The sequence below is a fragment of the Sander lucioperca genome, chromosome 1 (genome assembly GCF_008315115.2).
Source record: "Sander lucioperca isolate FBNREF2018 chromosome 1, SLUC_FBN_1.2, whole genome shotgun sequence".
In the NCBI taxonomy this organism is placed as follows: Eukaryota; Metazoa; Chordata; class Actinopteri; order Perciformes; family Percidae; genus Sander; species Sander lucioperca.
In genome coordinates this window covers 2,768,185-2,791,069 of record NC_050173.1, presented here as the reverse complement: position 1 = coordinate 2,791,069, position 22,885 = coordinate 2,768,185, and the positions used below count along the sequence as shown (strand labels likewise).

At 39.2% G+C, this 22,885-nt stretch overlaps 1 pseudogene; it reads left to right on the top strand.

Annotated features, from left to right (window-relative positions):
* The first annotated feature begins 1,305 nt into the window (after positions 1-1,305).
* On the top strand, positions 1,306-22,291 carry LOC118496057 (annotated as a pseudogene).
* The last annotated feature ends 594 nt before the right edge of the window (positions 22,292-22,885 follow it).

Sequence of the window (22,885 nt, the reverse complement as noted above, 5' to 3'; positions counted from 1 at the left end):
TCGCATAACGGATCTAGAGAGGGGAACAGTTTTGCCAGTTTCACCCTGGAGAAATGCAATCTGTGAACAATTTTAAATTGTAGCAAGCCATGTCTGGAGCATGGTGAAGAAACGTGTACCAGTCTCAGAATTTCGCTCCATTCATCATCTGAGAAGCTGGAGCCCAGGTCCTCCTCCCAAAATGCTCTTATGTTAGCTACTGTCTGTGGGTTTATGAAGGTGTAAATGAGGGAGATGGCACCTCTATGTGGCATTGCTATGGCCAGTAATTCATCCAGTGGTGTTGGTGTTCACTCACCGTTTTAACCACACCCTCGACCTTGTGCTGGCATATGGATCATCGAAATTGAAGATGTAATAGTATTTCTGCAGAATCCTTTATTATCAGACCATTCTCAACTTAACTTTCGAATTCTTACTACCCGACTATACAAAATTAAATAAAAGCTTCTACACTAGATGCCTATCTGACAGTGCTATAGCTAAATTTAAGGAAGATATACCAACAACATTTAATTCAATGCCGTTCCTTAGTATAACAGAAGACTTTGTTAACTTTAGTCCCTCCCAAATTGATAATTTTGTAGACGGTGCTACGGCCTCGCTAGGAACTACTTTAAGATTCTGTTGCTCCTCTCAAAAAGAAGATGATGAAGCAAAGGAAACTAGCACCTTGGTATAACTCGCAAACTTGCAAATTCAAACACTTCATTACTAGATATGATCAATGTCTTTATTAACAGGTTATGTACCGCAGTCATTTAAAGTAGCTGTGATAAAACCTCTTCTGAAAAAACCCACCCTCAATCCTGAGGTCTTAGCCAACTATAGACCTATATCTAATCTCCCCTTTCTCTCCAAGATCCTTGAGAAGGTATACGCTAATCAGTTATGTGATTTTCTATATAGCAATAGTCTATTTGAGGACTTTCAGTCAGGATTTAGAATGCATCATAGCACAGAGACGACACTGGTGAAAATTACTAACGACCTTCTAACTGCTTCAGACAAAGGACTTGTCTCCATACTTGTCTTTCTAGATCTTAGTGCTGCATTCAACACTACTGACCATACCATCCTGTTACAGAGACTGGAACACTTAGTTGGTATTAAAGGAATCGCACTAAACTGGTTTAAGTTTATTTATTTATCTGATCGATCTCAATTTGTTAATGTTAACGAAGAATCCTCCAGGCACGCTAAAGTGTTCCACAAGGCTCAGTACTTGGACCAATTCTATTCACCTTATATATATATATATATATATATATATATATATATATATATATATATATATATATATATATGCTTCCTCTAGGCAATATTATTAGGAAACGCTCAATTAACTTTCACTGTTATGCGGATGACACCCAATTATACCTATCAATCAAGCCAGACGAAACCAGTCAGTTAGCTAAACTCCAAGCATGCATCAACGATATAAAATCATGGATGACCTACAATTTTCTGATCTTAAACTCAGACAAAACTGAAGTTAAAAAACTGCTGGGCCCTAAACACCTCCGAACCTCATTATCCAAAGATATAGCTACTCTGGATGGTATTGCCCTGGCCTCCAGCACTACTGTCAGAAATCTAGGAGTTATTTTTGATCAGGATATATCCTTTAACGCCCACTTAAAACAAACCTCAAGAAAAGCCTTTTTTCACCTTCCATCTGTAAAGTGTCTTGAGATAACTCTTGTTATGATTTGATACTATAAATACAATTGAATTGAAATTGAATTGAATGAATGGCTATCTGAGATTGTTAGTTTAAATTAAGAATGCTTCCTCTGTCCAGTTAAAGCTGCACCAGGTAACCCTCACTGTGGTAATGCATTGAAGTGAGTGGCAATTAAAACCCTTGAAACTCAAAGACAGTCAATAGCTGCCTTGATAAACTGATAAACTTAAAATTAAAGTACACAGATTTCATAAAATAAACTGTTTCTGCAACTATACCTCCTACAAATTAGAATCATATAACTAATTTTCATAATCAAATATGTTTTGTAGAAGCTTAATGCTGTCAGTTTAACATTTTTTGTAAAGAAAAACAACAGAATGTTTATACTGTTAATACAAAACATTCATCAGCAACATTTTGTTTTCCCTACAATATCAGCTCCTGACAACTAAAGAATGATTCTTTTAGTTAGGTTTAGACGACTCTTGAAGCACATGAGATTTTAATATAAAGCTCAAATAAACGTTTTCATCATTTTACAACCATGATGAAAGAAACTGTAGAAATATGTTATTAACAAAATGTGTCTGTGCTCGTTGCAAAAGAGCTGTGTAAGTCATTGAGGAAGTGGTTAAAAGTACTCTGGGTGACCTCTGATGCACAGAAAGTTAAGCTTAAGTCATAAAAATAGTTTAGGCTTTTATACGGTGGCCCTGAAGTGCAAATCACCACAGCAATTAGAGAAACGCAACAACAAATCATAAAACACAACGGCAAATAGGAAAACACAACAGAAAAAATGAAAACACGACAGCAAATATGAAAACACGACAGCAAATATGAAAACACGACAGCAAATATGAAAACACGACAGCAAATAGGAAAACACGACAGCAAATAGGAAAACACGACAGCAAATAGGAAAACACGACAGCAAATATGAAAACACGACAGCAAATATGAAAACACGACGGCAAATATGAAAACACTTCAACAAATCACAAAACACAACGGCATTAACTTCTACCGGAAAAGGTAGGGCCTATCTAGTAGAGGACGGACCCTCCTGATTGGACAGACGCACTGTCTGTCTTTTGACAGGAAGGAGAGGTGAAAAAATAAAAGTGCCTCACTGTCTATGCATTTAACAGACGGACTAGCCGTTTCTCATTTCAAAACGCTGGACGAAATGGATGTGGAACTATGAACTGTGCTGTTGGTGAATCGGCGTCAGTCTGCTTGCAGGAGGAGAATATTCTGTCAGGAACTTTGCTCGCAACGTGCAAAGGTAGGTAACGTTACCGACACCGATAGGCTTTAATGTAAGCAATAGTCGTTTTGTCTTATTTATCCCATGTCAATAAATTAAAAACTCGTGGGAGTTCATGTTTGTAGTAGTCATAACACTTACCGGTAAGGAGAATTGCAGTAGCTAACCGTTTACATTAGCTTGTAGTTTACTGCATGTATGCAACATTAGCTCATTGTCCAGTAGCTTCTAGCTTTCAGACAAATGCAGTGCAAAATATGATCAGCAACTACAAGGTAAACGCTACCAGCTAATGAGCTACCACAGGCAGTATGATATGCATTAAACTGCAAGTGAGAAAGGGTAAATAGTACTGTAAACACACAAGCTACAAGGCTACAACCAACATATGAAAAGTCATAATACCTCCATTGATAAACACCCACTAATACAGTAAAGGTAGGTGTAAGTGTGTTAAATGGTCAACAGTTGTCAGTTAAGACCATGATGAAGAAACTACACCACTACACAGTTACATGAAGTACCTTCATGTTTCAGTATGGTTAAATATACTTGTGATACAATTCTAATCTTACCAGGACAGGTTGGATAACTACTGGACTAACCTAATCTTACCAGGACAGGTTGGATAACTACTGGACTAACCTAATCTTTCTCCTTCTGTCTGCAGTCCGGAAGCAACACCATCGGGAGCTGAGTCTGATCGCCGCTTCATGTTGAATATACTTGTGTACAGTATATAGTAATGTTTGAATAAATGTTATAATAAAGATACACGTTTCATTAATGTCTTTTTAGAGCTTGTATACCTAACTAGTTATTAAAACAGGTAGCATCTGAATATAATTACTCAGTTAGAAGTTTCCTGTGTCCAAACTAGTTAATTTAATGCATTTATTTTTTGAATGGCAATCTCTAATATAGCAAATAATCTATTCAACATCTCTTTTTGGCCTCTGTCTCCCTGCTTGTCTTTTGCTTTCCCTCTCCTCCTCATCTCTCCCTTCTGGTGACGCTAGTGCAGCCACGACGCTGAAGTTGGCATCCGATTCGCAGCTTCTGATTTGGCAGTTAAGGGGAACTTAAAACTGTTTTTTTAACCTCTTACTGTATTGAGTGAGTGTTAGTCATTAAGGTAAATTTATAATTATGTCTAAAACACACTTTTAGATTTGTGAAAGCTTTATTGTCTTTATGAGAACACAATAAGTTTTTTTTCACATATAAACCACATTAGACTAGGTCTAGATCCACCTAGACTTGTCAAATCTGGACTACATTATCCCAGAGAGGCTAAGGAGTCTTAAAAACACAGTTTGGGATTTGTGAAAGCTTTATTCTATTTGTGAAAATGCCATAAAGGGAGATTTTACTGTTTTTTGCATATGTAGACCACATTGGACCAAGTCCACATCCAAAACCACAATACCTAAACTTGTCAAAACTGGACAAGAATTAACTCACTCTCTCCATGTCATTTATTATATCCATGAGCAGGTCTTCCCCTGTACTTGTGTAAACACGGTAACGCAAACTTGGTAATCTACAGTGGGCAATACAGCACCGTAAAGAAAAGACCTTTACGACAGCAGGTGTGGTGAAAATACTACCACTTTTGTCCAAAGTGGCCGCTAGAATTAACACAAACTGAAAGTTACATATAGCCACTTTAAGTCATAGAAAAAAATGTCTTCATGAATATAATGTGGAACTGCTGTGGACCTATCTCTGACAGCAACACATTTAGGATGTATTTGATCCTGTCAGAAGACACCATGGTGCACACTTCATCAGAGAGTGTGTCACAGCTGTCGAGGAAGTTTGACAGGTATTTCACAATCCTGTCCAGCTGGGTTTCATCATCAAAGAAGATCGGGACCCAGCGTTCCCCAGAAGTGGGGTTGCTCCTCACCTGAGACAATGGCCTATGAAGTATGAATTAAAAAAAATCTTAATAAATACTCAGTCCTGCCTCTTTTTCTGAGGAAAGGTGAGAAAACAACACTTATGTTGAAGGAGAAGGATTTGAAGAGTAAATTAAACCACTGGCAAATCTATGACGATATTTGGATTGATTTCCAAAAGGTAAAAATAACTTTTTCTACTTTTCTTTTGAAGTGAGAAGGAAGACCTGCTCATGGATATAAGAAATGACATGGAGAGACGTGGACTTGTACGTTGAATGTCAATTAGCAAAGGCCATGCTGTGGCAATAAAATAAAACCGTTTATTTAGCCTCTCTGGGATAATTTAGTCCTGATTTGACAAGACTTAAGTATTGTGGTTTTGGATCTGGACCTGGTCCAATGTAGTCTATATGTGAAAAATACAGTAAAATCTCCCTTTATTGCATTTTCACAAATAGAATAAAGCTTTCACAAATCTCAAACTGTGCTTTTAAGACTCCTTAGACTCTCTGGGATAATTTAGTCCTGATTTGACAAGTTTAGAAAAACGGTGAAATCTCCCTTTATTGTGTTCTCATAAAGACAATAAAGCTTTCACAAATCTAAAAGTGTGTTTTAGACATAATTAATAATTTACCTTAATGACTAACACTCATTCAATACAGTAAGAGGTTCAAAAAACGGAGGATAAGTCACTTAGCAATGTAAATTATGTTTCCCTGTGAATCGGACAGTTTTAAGTTCCCCTTAAATTTCCCCTTAACTGCCGAATCGGAAGCTGCGAATCGGATGCCAACTTCAGCGTTGTAGTGCAGCCTCCATTTGTTCCTTAGTTCCTGTTAAAAGACAGCAAACACAAGAAAAAGATCTTTACCATTATAAATGCTATAACGGAATGTTATACTTGTTACATGGGAAACTACTCATACATTTTAGCTTTCATTTAACGTTGCTAGTGAAGTTAACAAGGTGCAGCTTTACCTCCAATCCTGCAGCTACAACTGATAAACAAACCAATTTCTAAATCTCTGCTAACATTACGCATATACAGTATGCTGTATATGCGTATGCTGTCGTGTTTTCATATTTGCCGTTTTGTTTTCCTATTTGCTGTCGTGTTTTCCTATTTGCTGTCGTGTTTTTCTATTTGCTGTCGTGTTTTCCTATTTGCTGTCGTGTTTTCATATTTGCCGTCGTGTTTTCCTATTTGCCGTCGTGTTTTCCTATTTGCTGTCGTGTTTTCATATTTGCCGTCGCGTTTTTCTTATTGCTGTTGTGATTTGCACTTCAGGGCCACCGTACTTTTATGGCATAGAGGTGCATTGTTTGAAGGTTGCGAGAACGGAAGACGAAGTTGCACCACACGGAGGCCCGACCTTGGCGCGTGTGTGTAAGATAACAGTTTTTGCTTAAGAAACAACAAGACCAATGTTAATTTCTCCCCAATTTTGAGTCACACTGCTGCTGAAACGTGTCCGGATGTGTCATAATTGGTTTATAAGCCTTTATTGGTAGCCTGGTTGACACCAGACCCTTCTCAGTTGTAACTGAGAGTGGGTCTGGGAAAGGTTCATTGACAGTTCATTTCCAAAGGGGCGTCACCAACGGACGCCGCTCAAATGCCTCTGGGCGCATTGGATAGTCCAACCAATCAGACCAATGATCCGGGTGACGCTGCGCTTCGGTAGCCGTAATGTTGAATGTAAACAAAAAGCTGCTCGCCGTTGCTGAGCTATCGTCGTCGCGTAAAGCCTTAACGGTTGTGATTGGTGTAAAACCCGCCTCAGCGGTTGTGATTGGTGCCTCGATTTCGGGGACATTGAAATGGGTTTGAATGGACTCTTGAAGAATGACTTGCAGAGCAAATCTCAAATTTGCCAGAAGTTCGTCAGGGTTTACCCAGGCTACTTTGTTGGTATTTCTCATGGTAGAAAGTGCTGCTGTATACTCCGCTGAAGCCACCAATTGTACAGAGACAGGCAGTAACAACAGAAACGCTGATATGGAATCTGACCAATCAGAGCAGACTGGGCATTTTCGGGAGGGGGGGCTTAAAGAGACAGGCGCTCCAACAGAGCGTCTCAACAGAGGGTGAATACAGTTGCAGCAGCCATGGGCAGTATGAAAATAATAAAGTGTTTTTTGAACATTAAAGCATGTAAACATGTTGTAGTACAAACACAAAATATAAGTATGAACCTGAAATCACTATATAATAGATCACCTTTAATTAATGACAGTCGTTTGGCTGACAACAAAATCAAGGAACGGCAAGAGACTTGGTTATTTATGACCAAATTATAACCCCACTGTATAATGTGCATCACTGGCTAGTGGGGGGGTGTCTACGGTCTGTAAATTAAGTTTTACAATATAGAACATTATTTTATTTTAGAGTCTTGTCACAGCATAGGACAACACAGTGTTTCCGCCAGATGAATGACAACTTGTTCAGCTCATTATAACGCTATCTGTAAACAAACTTCGTTAGCTAACTAACATTAACGTTAGCCAACGGCCGCAGCGGGGGCTGCTCGGTCCCTCCACTTTTTTGCCGAGACACAACGTTGACAGCCCCGGAGATGGACAGTGGTACTCGGCGGCTCTCTCGGAACTCTGATTTTAACCGGGGTAAGGTGTTCACATGGTGTTTGAGAAATCGGGGTATTGCCTTAAACCGAATATACCGTATTGGTCCGAATATAAGACTATATAAGATATTTTTTTCCTAGAAAAAGTCTGAAAAAGTGGGTTCGTCTTATAATCAGAGTCTAGACTTTCAGCTGTTCAAGTCGCAGAAAGTAAGGGACATCACCTGTTTCAACAGCCAATAGAGAAGTCAGCTATAAACTATAGAAAAAAATGATCCATAATCCATTTTATTTTAATGTTACAAACAGCTAGTCAAAAAAGAAGAGTTTTAGACGGAGCCTCAATGAGAGAACGGTAACGTTATATGGTGGAGAGAGATAGAGAGATACTGAAGAGAGAGAGAGCCCAGCGGCGTTAGAACAAAGCCGTGACTCATAGAAATAAAACGTGTTTTTGCCGATTCATCACTAGAAGTGTAGCTGTAGCAAGCATGTCAATATCACTAACATTATACACATTCATACATAGACAAAATAAATGATATATCCAGCTACAAAAAGCCTGGAAGTTGGAAGTAGAACGGAAGTACAACAAGGTGTTGTCATGGAGATGTTACACCGTCTAAAAATGCAAACAGCCAGAGAAAATTGATGAATTGAAGTGAGTGTGTGATTACGTGACAGAAAAACGTAATGATGGGATGCCCATTACCAGAGCAGTCATTCAGCTGAAGGCCCTGGAAATAATTACTAATTTAAATGTGACACCTTCATCTAACAAGATATTGCAAATATTATTTTGTTTAAAAGATGTTATTCAATGTTTTTTTTTATTAGAATTATTTTCAAATGAAATTATTTTCTTCATGAAAACAATGTTTGGCTTAAGTATTTTTCCAAAAATGAGTCTTGAAAAAGGGGAGGGAGGGGGGGGGGGGGGTCGTCTCATAATCAGGGTCGTCTTACATTCGGACCAATACGGTAATCATTTTTTAAAACTGCATGTAAACACACTGAGTGAGTAACATAAGATAGTCTTCCTGGCTGAAGTTACGCTTTGCTTCATTTGTTTATTTTGTAATGTGTGGGTATTTAGATCTTTTAAAAGACATGCTTATGTTGAAATACACTAAATATATACTATATAAATAATACTTATGAAAATAATTATGTCTCTCTTATGGACATGATGCGCAAAAATAGATATTTATATATATTGGAACCTATGTGTTTTTAGTAGGAATATTCTAATGTCATTTTTTTACAATGAGCTGTAAAATTGGTGGAGTTCCCCATAAGAGTTTTAGTTGCCTAAACCAAACAACTTGTGGAATGCAGGACACAAATGTCTCCGGTGTCAATGGCAAATCAGTCCAATATATGTAAATCAACATGTTCTGTGGTTACATAGTAAATATGCAAGCTTCAGATCCTCAGTCAAGCTGCCCCTTGATAGGTCAGCAGCAACGAGGTCAAAGTTGAAATCATTTGAACTTTGAGCACAGCGCTTGGCGCAATTCCGAGCGGTGCGCGTCGCCCATAGAAAATCATAGGACCGGCCAGCGCAGAACAGTTTTACCGCGAATCATGCATAGGTGTTTTTATGTGACTTTACTGGAACAACACACAGTTACCCTGCAACACAACAACAAAATAGAACTTTAAGAAGGAGAAATAGACGAATAGTAGAACTTGCATCCACTGGTAGTTTGGAGACAATAGTTCAGTTTGGTGTCAGAGAGAAAGAATTGCTGAACAGACAGAAACACACACACACACACACACACACACACACAACCATGCTCAACACTACTCTGCTAACACTACTTCTACAGACAGCAGACAGAGAGTGTGGACACTCAGGATGCAGCAGTGACTGGTTTGCCAGCAGCAGGCTCCTGCTGTCTCAGCTCAGAGAGCAGAAGAGAATGTACACACAGTGCTGCTGTCAGCAACGTGACAAAGAGAATAAATAGGTTTTGATTTTTTAGATTTGAGGGTTTCTACAGAATGGTCCTCCCTAATCACCACAGGAAGTTGATTCCAGAGATGAATGGGGTTTAGAAAAAGTGAGGATGAGACATTTTCTTTAGTTGCAAGTTCACTTGCTGATTCAAGTGGGTGACAAAAGTGTATTGATACAAAACACTGCATGCCTCTCACATCATATAGAGGCTGCTCTTTAAAGCTGCTATTTGCTAGATTTGAAAATGTGTCTCTTTGGCAGTATAAAAGTGAAGGTTCTTGATGTTTGTGCTATAATGCCATTAGTTGTGTTTGTTTTTTTTTTTACATTTGAGCTTAGACCAGCATTGATTGATTTTTTGGCCTGTTTGGGGCACAGAATGACCTGTAAACACAATACTGACCGATATCAACTTATTAAGTTCAATGCGTTCGTGGCCAGGTTAGCTCAGTTGGTAGAGCAGGCGCACATATATAGAGGTTTACTCCTCGATGCAGCGGCTGCGGGTTCAACTCCCACCTGTGGCCCTTTGCTGCATGTCATTCCCCTTCTCTCTTCCATTTCATGTCTTCATCTGTCCTGTGGAATTAAAGGCCTAAAATGGCCAAAAAAATCACCTTTAAAAAAAGGGGGAACTGCAGAGTAGGTTAATAATTCTCAGTGAGCTTTCACATTACATATACTAATTGAATCCATTGTTGATATACATACACCTTGATTGTTTGTTAATACACATTGATTACTGCAGCTTTAATCAGATAACACATTCTATACCAATAGTGTCTTTAAAATGTATTCTTCAGCAGCTCCTTAATATACTAAACTCTTGCATCTGTCAAGTCCAGTAAGGAATATGCCTACCTAATGTTTCTCTCTTTATCTTCTCCTGGTCAATTTTCTAACCTATTTCTTCCCACTTCAGTGTTCATACATTTCCAGCCTTTTTGTCACTTTCCAACCCTGTTGATGCTCCTCTAATTTAAAAAAAAAATTAAATCTTCAATCAGTCTCCAATTGTTTTTATTATGACAGAGTAGCCTGTTTAAATGCTCTACAGGCAATATGTTGCTGATGTTAATTAGGGCTGGTCCGAATACCATTTTTTGAGCTTCGAAGCTTTGGTAGTAATGAACATCGAATATTCGAAGCTTCGGAGAGAGGACATATTATCTCTCTATAAATTGCAGGAACGTCTTTCTGTCTGTCTGGGTTTTATGCGAATATCTCTCGAACCGTTAGTCAGATGGATTTCAAACTTGACATGTGTCTTGCTACGGACACGAGTAAGTGCAGTGCCAAGTTTGACGTTGTTTGGATTATAAATGCAAAAGATATCGTTAAATATATATCGCTAAAAGAAGCACACATTGGCTTTTGCCGCTCTAGCCGCTGGCCACTCCCCCTCTCACCCTGAGGACCAGAGACAGAGAGCAGCGGAGCTTTGGCAACTACAATGTGGCATACACCTCAGACCCACAAAAATGGGCAAAGTTGCACTACTTTGGACTGTCTTTGACTTTGAATAAACAAACGACAATTCCCGAATTTAAGGACGTATCAGAATCCCACACATGCAAAGCACAACCACACAACAAGTGCAGACAGGCAGGCTATTTATCTTATAAAGCGAGACGTATCTGTATATATGTGTGTCCGTGTTTGGGGGGAAGGTAACCTGCACATCAGCAGACACCACATGCAGAACGCTTTAGAACAGCGGGGGGGGACTCTTTTCCTGCTATTATATTAAATTGCTGTGAGCTGACAGAACATAACGTAGCCCAATCTTGGAGATTATTCCTTCACATAGCGGTGCAATGCGAGAAAATCTCAGAGTTGAACCAGGCAGATACATCAGTTTTCATCAGACTCACCCTGGGTCGGGTTAATTAAGTCGCCAAAATAACTCGCGAATCAAATCCCCTACTTCCCCGTTAACCGTCAAGCCACTAAACCTGTATGAAAATGAACACCTCTGTTGAAATGTTAATTTCGTTAACGATCCGACACAAGACAACACCGTCTCTCTCTCTCTCTCTCTCTCTCTCTCTCTCTCTCTCTCTCTCTCTCTCTCACACACGCACGCACACACACGGTCCGGTTCTGGTGGTTGATGAACGCAGATGTGCTGATTAGCGTTCATAACGGGCCAGGGGGGTAGCGCACTGCCATGAGTCCATGACGCTAATGTCTGATTACTGTCTGATATTTTGTGATTACATTTTAAAAAATGTAAAAGAGAGTATTATATTTCGAACATATTCAAGCGCGAATGAGAACCGTTTGGAGGGGGATGCGAGATTGTGCAAAAAACAAAAAAAAAAAAAAAAAACCGAATATTCGAATGTCAAATTTTCAAATCGAATACCAACCCACCGAACGAATATTCGAATATTCGGGTCCAGCCCTAATGTTAATATACAACCGACTGTAGATAGTCTGTAACAGATTCAGGGCCCTATTTTAACGATCTAAGCGCACGGCGTGAAGAGCCTGGCGCAGGTGCGTTTAGGGCGTGTACGAATCCACTTTTGCTAGTTTAACGGCAGAAAAAAAGGGTCTGTGCGCCAGGCGCATTGTTTAAAAGGTTTGTACTTAGTGTCTTAATTAATCATAGGTGTGTTTTGGGCATAACACCAATTAGAGTGCTATCTCCCATTCCCTTTTAAAGCCAGGCGCGTTTGTACCTTGGCGCATTGCTATTAAGATGGCGGATTTACTAAGCAGGAAGGAGAGATTTTCAGGAGAAGACACTGATCTGCTCGTGTATGAAGTGAAAGCCCCAGTTGCCGCTTGACAGAGCAAGATTAATAAAAAAAAAAAAACTGACCCATATTGGGTCGGATTGTCTGTATTAATAGTAACGTTATCCCAGGGTCATCAAACAGTCTATTCTTGTCCCACATTCATTAAAGATATATTAAAGACTAGCTATATCGTAGCAAGTTAAATGAATAAATCCCATGTAACTGTTACAGTTTTGGATGTTAGTGGTATTAACGTTAGCCTATATTCGGTGATGTGCTACATCACACAGGAATCTACTCGCAAGAGCAACATGAAGAATTACAGGTCCCTGAGGCTCACAATTTGTTCACCAGTGGCTTTGTGGGAGTGGTTTTAGATCACAAAATATCAGGGAGCGACATTTATTTATTTCGTTGTGATGTGAGCCATCTCGGAGGGTTACTGAAAAGCCCCATCAGACCTGAGTTGCAGCAAGACAACAGCTGTCTATTCGGCAGTATGTCAAACGGTTTTTTTAAATCTAGTTTTAACGAGGTGCAGAATACCACAAAGCAACTTTTCGGCATTTTACCAAGGCAGGGCAACACGTCAGCTTCAACCACTTCTTTTCTAGTATGACTTGGCACTTAAGCACGTTTCCCTTTATTTTAACTTAAGTTATATTTACTGGTGGCTTGAAACCTTTATTTAAACTGTAGCACTTTGACCAAGCAAAGTTTAAACTCTACTCCAGGTGGTCAACCGAGAAAACTAATTCTACAATGACAACCTTTTGACAAGAAGATTAAAGCAATTCTAGCCATTGCCCCGACATTTCCACAACATGTCACATTCTGTCCTCACCCTGCCTCTTTGTGTTCTAAAATAGTCTGCAGCTGGTTTTTGGCACTAAAATGAAGAGCAAAAGTGCAACAATACTTTCCGCCATTGCTGTTTTCCAGTTTCTCATTGTGCAGTACACCACAAGGTTGCAGCCAGTGACATTAGAAGCTCAACTTCATCACGCTTGTTGTATGGTAGCATAGCAACAACTGCTTGCCAATTACGTCCTGTAGCTCGTGTCATTTCCAAAGGCTGCACTCTGATTGCTACCTGTGAGTAGGTGTTCACACAGAACAGTGTGACACAGTTTGACATTTTCATATTTCTATTCTGTGTGATCCCAACCTCCTCCAGAAGGATCTCAGATGTTTCCCAACCTGGAGAGTCTCATTAGGAGCAACAAGCACAGACATCTGCACACACACTCGCATGAACATAGAGCATGTGTCCAAGTGCACATCTGCGCACACACGCTTCTTGTGGAGAAGCACAGATGTTCATATTTGCATGTCTGCACGATGCACATATTTGGACCTTAAAATGCACACACACAAATTTCCCCTGTGGATATTAATTACGTTAGTGTAAGCCTACATAGTGTACGTAAACGTGTGGGATAACATTTTCCCCATTTTTAATTTTTTTGGCTCGTATGAATTAGTGTTCAGATAATAAAGACTATTTCAAAGACATAAACACAGTTTTGTCTTTTGAAAACTTGAATGTTCTTGAAAACATTTTCTTCAATAAGCATTAGGTTTCCATAGCAACCAACACACCAGGGTCCATTTGGTAGCCCATGTAACACATTTTCCAGATTGTGAATGCCACAGTTTGAGGCTATTTTCCAGAGATTTTTTTTTGTTTTTTTTGTGACTGAACAGGGTGATGTGTATCACACTGGTTTTCTTCTGGTGATTTTACAGTTTCTTGAAGGGTCGGGCTGATTCCTGCATTGTCAGCCAGTCAGCTGTGACTAGACTTTGGCCAATAACTTGCATTTAAGTTATTCAACTAATAATCAAATAAAGATCAACAAATCTGAAACTAGTCCTAAGTACCTAGATAATAACATCCCAAACTCAGAGATGTATAGTAACAAAGTAGAACTACTTCACTACTGTACTTAAATACTAAAAGGCTGTATCTGTACTCCACTGGAGTATAATTTTTTTTCTCCTACTTCCACTTTTACTTGAGTACATATTTTCGATGAGTTTAATACTTTTACTCCGATACATTTTTTATGTGCTGCATCGTTACTCGTTACTGTTGTGAATTCCTCACGCTACGGAGACTGTAGGTTACAGTGTGTGTACTTACGGCTACGTTAGTTAAAAAATCCCCGAGATCGATCGCTTCATGTTTCTTTTAATTATGGTCACCTGTTCAGAAGTCAGAGACGATGTAAGTTTGTACTCTTTCTATTTAACTATTGTTGCAGCAGATTAAGCTATTCCTGAGTTGTTTCAGTCTGCAATGAGTACTGAATGTTAACCATTTTACCCTGTGATGTGAAGCTGCTAGTTTATCTGTATTTTGCTAGCTTGCTAACTTTCCTGTTCACCACACGTTACTAGCTAGTGTGTGATACGTTTTTTGGGGCTTTAATCATTACTGTGCTGGAGAGGATGTTCATTTTACTTGCACAGTGTGATCATTGTACATTTATTTCAGTATTTGTTAATATTTGTTAATTCCTTTGGCTACAGCCTTGGCTAAACATTTGACATAATATAAACAATATGATATTCAAACTTTTGACTGCTTTCTTTAATAACTACATAACACAATACTCATACTTTTACTTTCAGTAAAAGTAGTACATTTTGAGTAGTACATTGAGTAGTACATTTTAAAATAAACTACTTGCAATACTTAAGTACAAACAATGTTGAATACTTTAGTACTTCTACTTAAGTGTGGTGCTTAAAGAGCACTTCAACTTCTACTCAAGTCACTTTTTTGATAGAGCACTTGTACTTTTACTCAAGTATGGGTCTGTAGTACTTTATACATGTCTGCCCAAACTCCCTTGTTCATTTTGATATCCACTGTAATTTCAGCTTCAAGCCAAATGAAAGCACATTGAATTGCCATTCCTTGAGCCATTTTCTTTAAACCAAGAGCACCATCTAGTCGGCTCAGAAAATAATAAAATTGTTCACGGAGCTTTATGAGGCTTCATTTGGCCATCACTAGCTGCAACCGTTACTATGTCCGTAGGCCAGGAGTTTGTGGAGTTACAGGTTATGTTAAAAAAGTCCTGTTTATGACTAGCACATCCACTGTGTGGTACTTCCCCACTGCATGAATGCTGGTCCTGGGTGCTGCTATGTCAGAATGTAGGCAAATGTTAGACCCTCTGACCTGCAGCTGTTAAAATCGGCCAGCAACAGTTGTCATTTCATCAGGCAAAATCAACAGTAGTCGGACACGAGAGGCCTGCTTTTGTGTACCTCTGTTTGAAATCAAGGAATAATTGTTTAAAAGACTACCAAGACTTTTGAGTGGTAAATGTACCACCTTAATCATTGTGAAATGTGCAGTGACAGGAATACAGAGTAACAAGGGAGGACAGGGCTTAGCAAGCAGTCAATCTCCCCAAAACACCCCCCCTTGGGGGGACCTTGCCAGGGCACCTTGGTTAAAAATGTGCCCGCAAACACACACACACACACACACAGCATAATTTTCCATGTTAGCTTACAGCTCCACTGCAGGTCGCAGGTTCAAAGAGATCTATTCTTATTTGTTTCTTCAAGGTATTTTCCCCAAGCACAAGCAGACATGCAAAATGTTTAGGAGACATAATTGGCATTTCGATAATGAAAAAACATAACTGACAGGTGGAGCGATAGAGGCAAACAAGAAAGAGCATCAAGAGACACGGAACAGAGAGACTGCAGATGAAACTCAATGGAATGTATGGCAGAGAATAAACTGTTTATGTGTCAAAGAGAAATGGGACTGACATAGATTCAGGGGGAAGCTACAGAGTCCCCTCATGGGAGAAGCAGAGATGGCCCTCTGTAAAGCATCAAAAGCACCCACAATTAGACTGACTTATGATACACAAAGAAATCTTTGGTTGACTTAGCTTGGATTAGAACGGCTTTCAGTTATTGGGACTGCTGTGCTGGTGTTTGCCCTGCACAACACCCTGCAGTCCACAGCAGAATACAGGACCTTATTGTTCAACAGCCAAAACTCAGTCCCTGCTGGATTCAGCTTGATCCATCGCCTCTTTTTGTCAACGTCATTAAGAACAATGTTTACTCCAGTTGTAGCAGTTTGCCTACTGAATAATGAAGCCAAGTGGAATACATATTGAGTGTAAGGCTAGACTCATGTATGATTTAACATACTGTAGCTATGGTGCCATCCGTTTTATGCTTTGAATTTATCTCTTCAAAGGCAAAAAGTATATGTTGACACACTTGTGAGTGGGTGAGTATGTTCAGAAAGAATGCTTAATGTATTCCAACCTATAAAGTAGTCATTTGAAGTTGAGAAGAAAGGCATATCTCAGAGTTCTGGGTTGGGTGCTCTGCAGAAAGCAAACAAAACAATAGAGAAACTCATAGAATGAAGTAAAAGAAGGCACTCTGATCAAAACTAAATTAATCTTCCAACACAGACCAGAGAAGTTCTGATCAACAACAGTTATCAATTTCATTCTTTTCTACTGTAGGTAAAAAATACAAACACCATTCTTAAAGAGGTCTGTGGGTCATACAGAATAAAGAGGGCACTGTTGTGTCCAAAGACACATTGCTGGTGATTTTTTATGCCAATGTAAATGCTTTGAGCACTACAAATTACAAATTAAAATTATTTGTATTGGGGTCGAGGTAGTCTCACATTGCCAGACCACAGCCGTCGAGTAAGGTCTGGACACACCACAGATACATTTTGGGATAGGAGAAAAAGAAATGGGTTTTTGCATTTCTTTAAACCAATAACAATCGTCTTTGGTCACACAGCAATGGTGAGTCTGCAAAATAGTCTCAGGAAGGAACTTGCTTTAGTGTAACAATTGCACCTCGCAAAATATTAAAAACATATACATTTTTACAATCATTCACGATCCAAATTTTCTTTAAAACTTGCCATTTTCAGTATGCAGCTTGCTAGCTCGAGGTTTGTTGTTGTTTCCTGAAACGAACGTTGTTTGAGAACGGCAACACAGAGAGCGGAAGGTGAGGAACGTGCCAGAGGCAATTATCCTGGAAATGTACTTCCGTTGATCCAGACTGATGTGAGGCAGATATCTCAAAGACAGAAGCAGTTCAAACTGCTGGATATTGTGCTTATATCCTACTCTGTGTACTTTGGCAGTTCGTTAAAAAAAGGGGGTATAGTGATCCCACAGTAATCCTTCTGTAATATTGCTGTACAAAATGCCTCTTTTTTATCATAACATTTCATCTGTTTGCTGTCTAATTATGTTCATAATCAGTTATTACTCTGGTCTGAGCCATACAAATGCAGGATTTTGATTCACTCCGCTTGTGAAACAAGTGAGTCTCGCATTGCCAGACCTACCTCCACAGCGCTAGGGAGTAAGGTCTGGCTACACCACAGATACATTCTAGGACAGGAGAAAACAACATTCTGGGTTGTTTGCATTTCTTTAAACCAATCAAAATCATCTTGGACAACGGTGACTCTGCTAAATAGTCTCAGGAAGGAACTTGTTTTGGTGAAACATTTGCACCCTGCAAAAGAAAACGCCACATACAATATTAACTGAAGTTAACTGTTCACACAATACAGTAACATGAGGTATATCAATTAGCTGGATACATGGTTAAACGTAATTTGCTTTTACCAGTGTTTCGCCATGTGTACTTGTCCACAGCAATCCCAATCGGTCCCAAAACATCCCGGTAAGATAGTAAATGCCGTAAACATATTCTTTGTAAATCTTTACAATCATTTACCAAAAGAACTTGCCATTTAGCTCAAAGTTGTTGTTTCCCAGAGTGAAGGGATTTGAGAATGGCAAAACACAGGGGCCCTCATTTATCAACCTAATGTAGAGACCAGCGCAGATATGAGCGCAGAAATCATTTTACGACAGGGTTCACGTGTGATTCATGAAACGTTCAATCAGAGCATAAGAATGGTCGTGCATTGATAAATGCAACGGCTGGAAACAATCTTAATTTAAATATCACGCCCCAATATATTCTCGGTTTTGAGGCCTTGTCCCTACAATTTACTAGCCTGGCTCCGCCTCCTACGTACTTCCGTTCAATTTTCATTTTCCTTCAGTACTACGTCTGGGTTTGCGGTATCAAAAAAAAAAGAAAAAAAAGAAAATTACCGGTCCAATCAGCGAACAGAGGGAGTGGCTGAGAACGATGACGTTGAGGTTCGGTAACCTTCGGTGAGTTCCATAATAGCAGTACTTACTGCGCATGTGCGACTCCGAACAAAGATGGTACAGAAGTGAGATGTCTCACTCTGTAGCTAAAACAGAGAGCTCAATACACAGGGTGAAAAGAGGAGCTGCAGCAATGTGCAGTACAACAAATATATGGTGTTTTCTGAAAATTAAACCACAACCTCTAAATACAATTATGAACCTGAAAATGAGCATAATATGAGCACTTTAACTAAAAATCTGTTCTTGTGAAAATTAGGCATGATTTGGTAAGGTATTATCAGTGTACGATTTCAGCTGTACAGCTCTTGTCAATTAGCCATACCCTAAAAATAGCCCCCTTACATTGCTACACTAGTATATTGGACTGTCTTCATGCCACATTCCCACAGCCTAGAAGTAATTACAATGAGTACAGCTGCATTTAAAGTGAGCCCCTCCCTCCTGACTTCATTACATTTTTAACTACAGTACAATAAAGTTGCAAATAACATTTGGCACAAGGTGCTTATTGAGAAGAATTGCGCTCCTCCTCGAAGTTTGTTTCTCCTCGTGAACTTAATTAAATACTTGGCTCCAATTGTACAACGTTCTTATGCTGTTTTAACCCTATGTGACACATGGAAATACTGGCAAAGAAGCTATTAGAATAATAGAAACCAATTGAGATGTTTTCATTGTTATTCAACAACTGGAAGACCTCAGAGACCTCTGACAGAAGCGTTGAAAATTGAGGTTAATGATAATTGAATATTTGAAGAGAAAGCTGAATAATAACATATATAGAACACTAGCAACTGGAAAATTGAGCGTGGACAGTGGATGAGAATTACTTTTTTCTGATGGGTAATTACATGTAGAAAAACAAACAAACAAAGCCAAATTTATCATGCACACACATACAAATGTACATAATTTTCTCTCTATATTGTTCCCTACAGACTCATATTGTCCTGATGCCTGCTCAGAAATAGGTTGTACCATTTCTAGGCCACTTGTTTTCAGCGTGAGTGAAGCAGTTTTCGTGCTGTCTTTTCATCGAGTTGTTGAAACAGTGCACCTTTATTGTTCCACCTTCACAACATGGGATCAGGCCCACCCTGTGTCTGCAGCCTTGAGATAGAAACTATAGTACTGTGAATTGAGCTGGTCCTCTACATATTGTAAAATATTTGTGTGATTATGTGTTGTTAAACTGGTCATGGATCATCAAATCAGGTAATGGTTAAAAGTGTTAGGTCAAGTTCATACTAGTCTATATCCTTGACGTTCCACTTCCAGGATTGCTCCGTTGCCAATGGAAATTCCACCAGATTTCACTCTTTTCGGCCGGATGTCCGCTACCTTCTGCTTTCTTTGTGTTGGAATTTTAAACTCTGGTCGATTTATGAGGACTATGGTTAACTGCTCCTCAGATCTCTGCAGGGTAAATCCAGACAGCTAGCTGTTCAATCTGTGTTTTCTGTTGCACGACTACAACAACTTTTGAACGTACACGTTCCACCAAAACAAGTTCCTTCCCGAGGCTATTTTGCCGCAGCACCGCAACTTTTTTCGGCGCTTAGCATTGCCCAAGGTGATTGTGATTGGTTTAAAGAAATGCCAATAAACCAGAGCACGTTTTTCTCCCATCCCGGATTGCTGTGTAGACTCGCCAGACCTTCCTCCGTAGCATTGCTTCTAGGGCTGTCCTCGACTAAAGAAATTCTTAGTCGACTAACACTTATATGATTTTGTCGATTAATCGATTAGTTGATGTAATTGACAAAGCTGTGCTCTTTGAGAGGTGGTTAAGACTAGAAAAGCACAATATAAATGTAGTTAATTAACCATCTGTAAAACTGACTTTCTCCACAATTAATCCTGCAAAAGCACCACTTTAAATCTTGTGTTTACCAGAAATGTGCTCATAAGTTTCTTGGAAATGAATAATTAAGCATGAATAAGCATAAAAAATGACTCATCAACTAAAGAAATCTTAGTCGACTAAGACCAAAACGACCGATTAGTCGACTAATCGACTAAGAGGTGGCAGCCCTAATTGCTTCCTTGACAGTTGCAATGATATGTGTACATTTAATAGTAGTTTAGCTTCTTAATTCAAGCTAAAGTTAGATATCCATACCCACATTAAACATCTGTGCAAGCTCTCCTTCTACCACCTCAAGAACTTTGCCAAACTATGTCCCACACTCAGTTAGATGCTTGAAAAACGTGTCTAAGCCTTTGTCTCCTCAAGGCTGGACTACTGCAATGCTCTCCTCATCGGGACTCCTAGCAAGAGCCTTCAAAAACTACAACACATCAAAAACAGCGCAGCTAGGATCCTAATGAAGATACAAAAGTACAATATCACACCCATCCTTCACTCACTCCACTGGCTTCCTGTCTCATACAGGATTGAGTTCTAAATCTCCCTACTCACCCATCAGTGCATCCACGGCAATGCCCATGCCTACCTCAAAGAGCTACTCACACCACAAACCTCCTCACATAACCTTCGGAAACAAAGTCCTTCTTCAACCTCACAGTACAAAGCTCAGCACCATGGGGGAGCTTATTTTTTTTATCTTCATGTCTTTGCTTTGCTTCTGTTTTTACCCTGTTTTTAATCTCCTGTAGCACTTTGGGATTGATTTGTCAATGAAAAGTGCTCTACAGTACAAACAAAATGTAAAATTATTATTATTATTATTATTATTATTATTATCTACAATCATACAAATGTTTGATCCACTTTGCATTGGCACCACAAATGAACCTCTCCTGAGAGGACATACTCATATGTCAGGAAAAATGTCAAACATAACAGCTACTTCACATATCAGGTCCAGCTACATATCAGGTCCATTTCTATGAAAACCAAGCTAACCCCATCTACTCATGAAGTGCAAGTGATAAGTGGGTCTGGAGTTGGTATTGTTTTGTCACCCAAGGTCAAGAATGAATTTTCATGATTATTAGGGCTGATTTATGTGACACAAACACCCGTTTCCTGGGTGAAAGTCTTGTGTCTTCCCCTTTAACTTCTTCCAGGACACAAACTCTGCTCCCCAGCTTGAAAGCCCTGTGTTTTAGGACAAATAGGTCCCTATGCAGATTTTTGCAGTCTTATACAGCAGCAGTCAATGTGGGGCTTACAGAAATAAATATGTGGAATATGTTTTACAGAGCATTTCTTTTCTTAGCTATATGTACAAATTTATCATGGGAACAGCCTGTGTAGTGAGGTGAAGGATGCTGTAAATGCCAGAAGTTAAATGCAGACACATTCTCAGCAGTGGACAAAATGTTTCTTATTCTACTTCTTTATTTCTTTATGTGACACATAGGCCTACTGTACTTATGCATAAAAGTAAATAACAGGAACATAAGCTGGGAGTGTGTGCCATTGATCACTTTACCTGGGTTTCCCACAGTTGTGTATAATACAGGTAGCAGTGGGTTTCACATTGAAGCTCTGAATAAGGACAGATTTCAGGGAAAAGCTAATACACTACATGACAGAACTGCAATTTTGGTCCAATCAGAAATAGTTAATAAATATCCAGTAAACCAGGAAACCCAATTATACTCACTTGTTGTCAATCTTATAAAGAGAGCATGAATTGCTTTATTAGGTATTAGCTCTTTGGACAAGTAGTATGTTATGCATATGTATTAGCACAGTACAATAAAGCTACCCATCAGTGACAGTGAAAGAGAGGTTTAGACAATACAAAACTAGATCAATAAGAAATCATACGGGTCTAATGAGATTTCATAGATGCCATACAGGCCATTTAATCTCCTTTTAATATTGTTATAAAATTATCCTAATGGCCACATTTGTACTGTGTAAACAAATGTGTATGCCAGTTTTTCTTTTCAGACAACAGTTTGGCTCCATTCATCTGCATTACTGATGAAAGATCTAATGAAAGATCAGCCAGTGTGTGTGTGTGTGTGTGTGTGTGTGTGTGTGTGCATGCGTGTGTGTTTAAAACCTAGCTATTATGGAGGGTTGTGTCTGGACCTTAATTAGCAAGGCAGATTTTTGGAAACTTTCATGTGCTTGACAAATACCTGATGTCGTTCATAAATAAATCTATTACTTTAGTTATTGGTTGTGTAGAAAACATTCATCCATTTCAGTTTCTTTGAGAACCAAACACATTTCCCTGTAAGGTACCGGTTTGAGGCAGTAACCTCTACTCACCTTGCATGATATCACATTTACATTTTCACGAGTTGTCATTTTGCTCGCTCGAATGTCAACCATGTAACAGTTTTCCCTCCGTACATCAACGTTAGATGATAGCGACCTTGGCTGCACCCTGAACACCGTGTGATTGAGTTAATATCAGCGTATTGGAAGATTGCAAAGATGCCAGGGATGATACACCCTCACACTTGAGTGGCTGGTACATATTAAGCTGTAAAAAGGCCAGTAGGCTTGTCCTTGGATCAAGGCACTGGCTCATACAATTTAATGGCACATATACCCTTCCTGGGTTTAG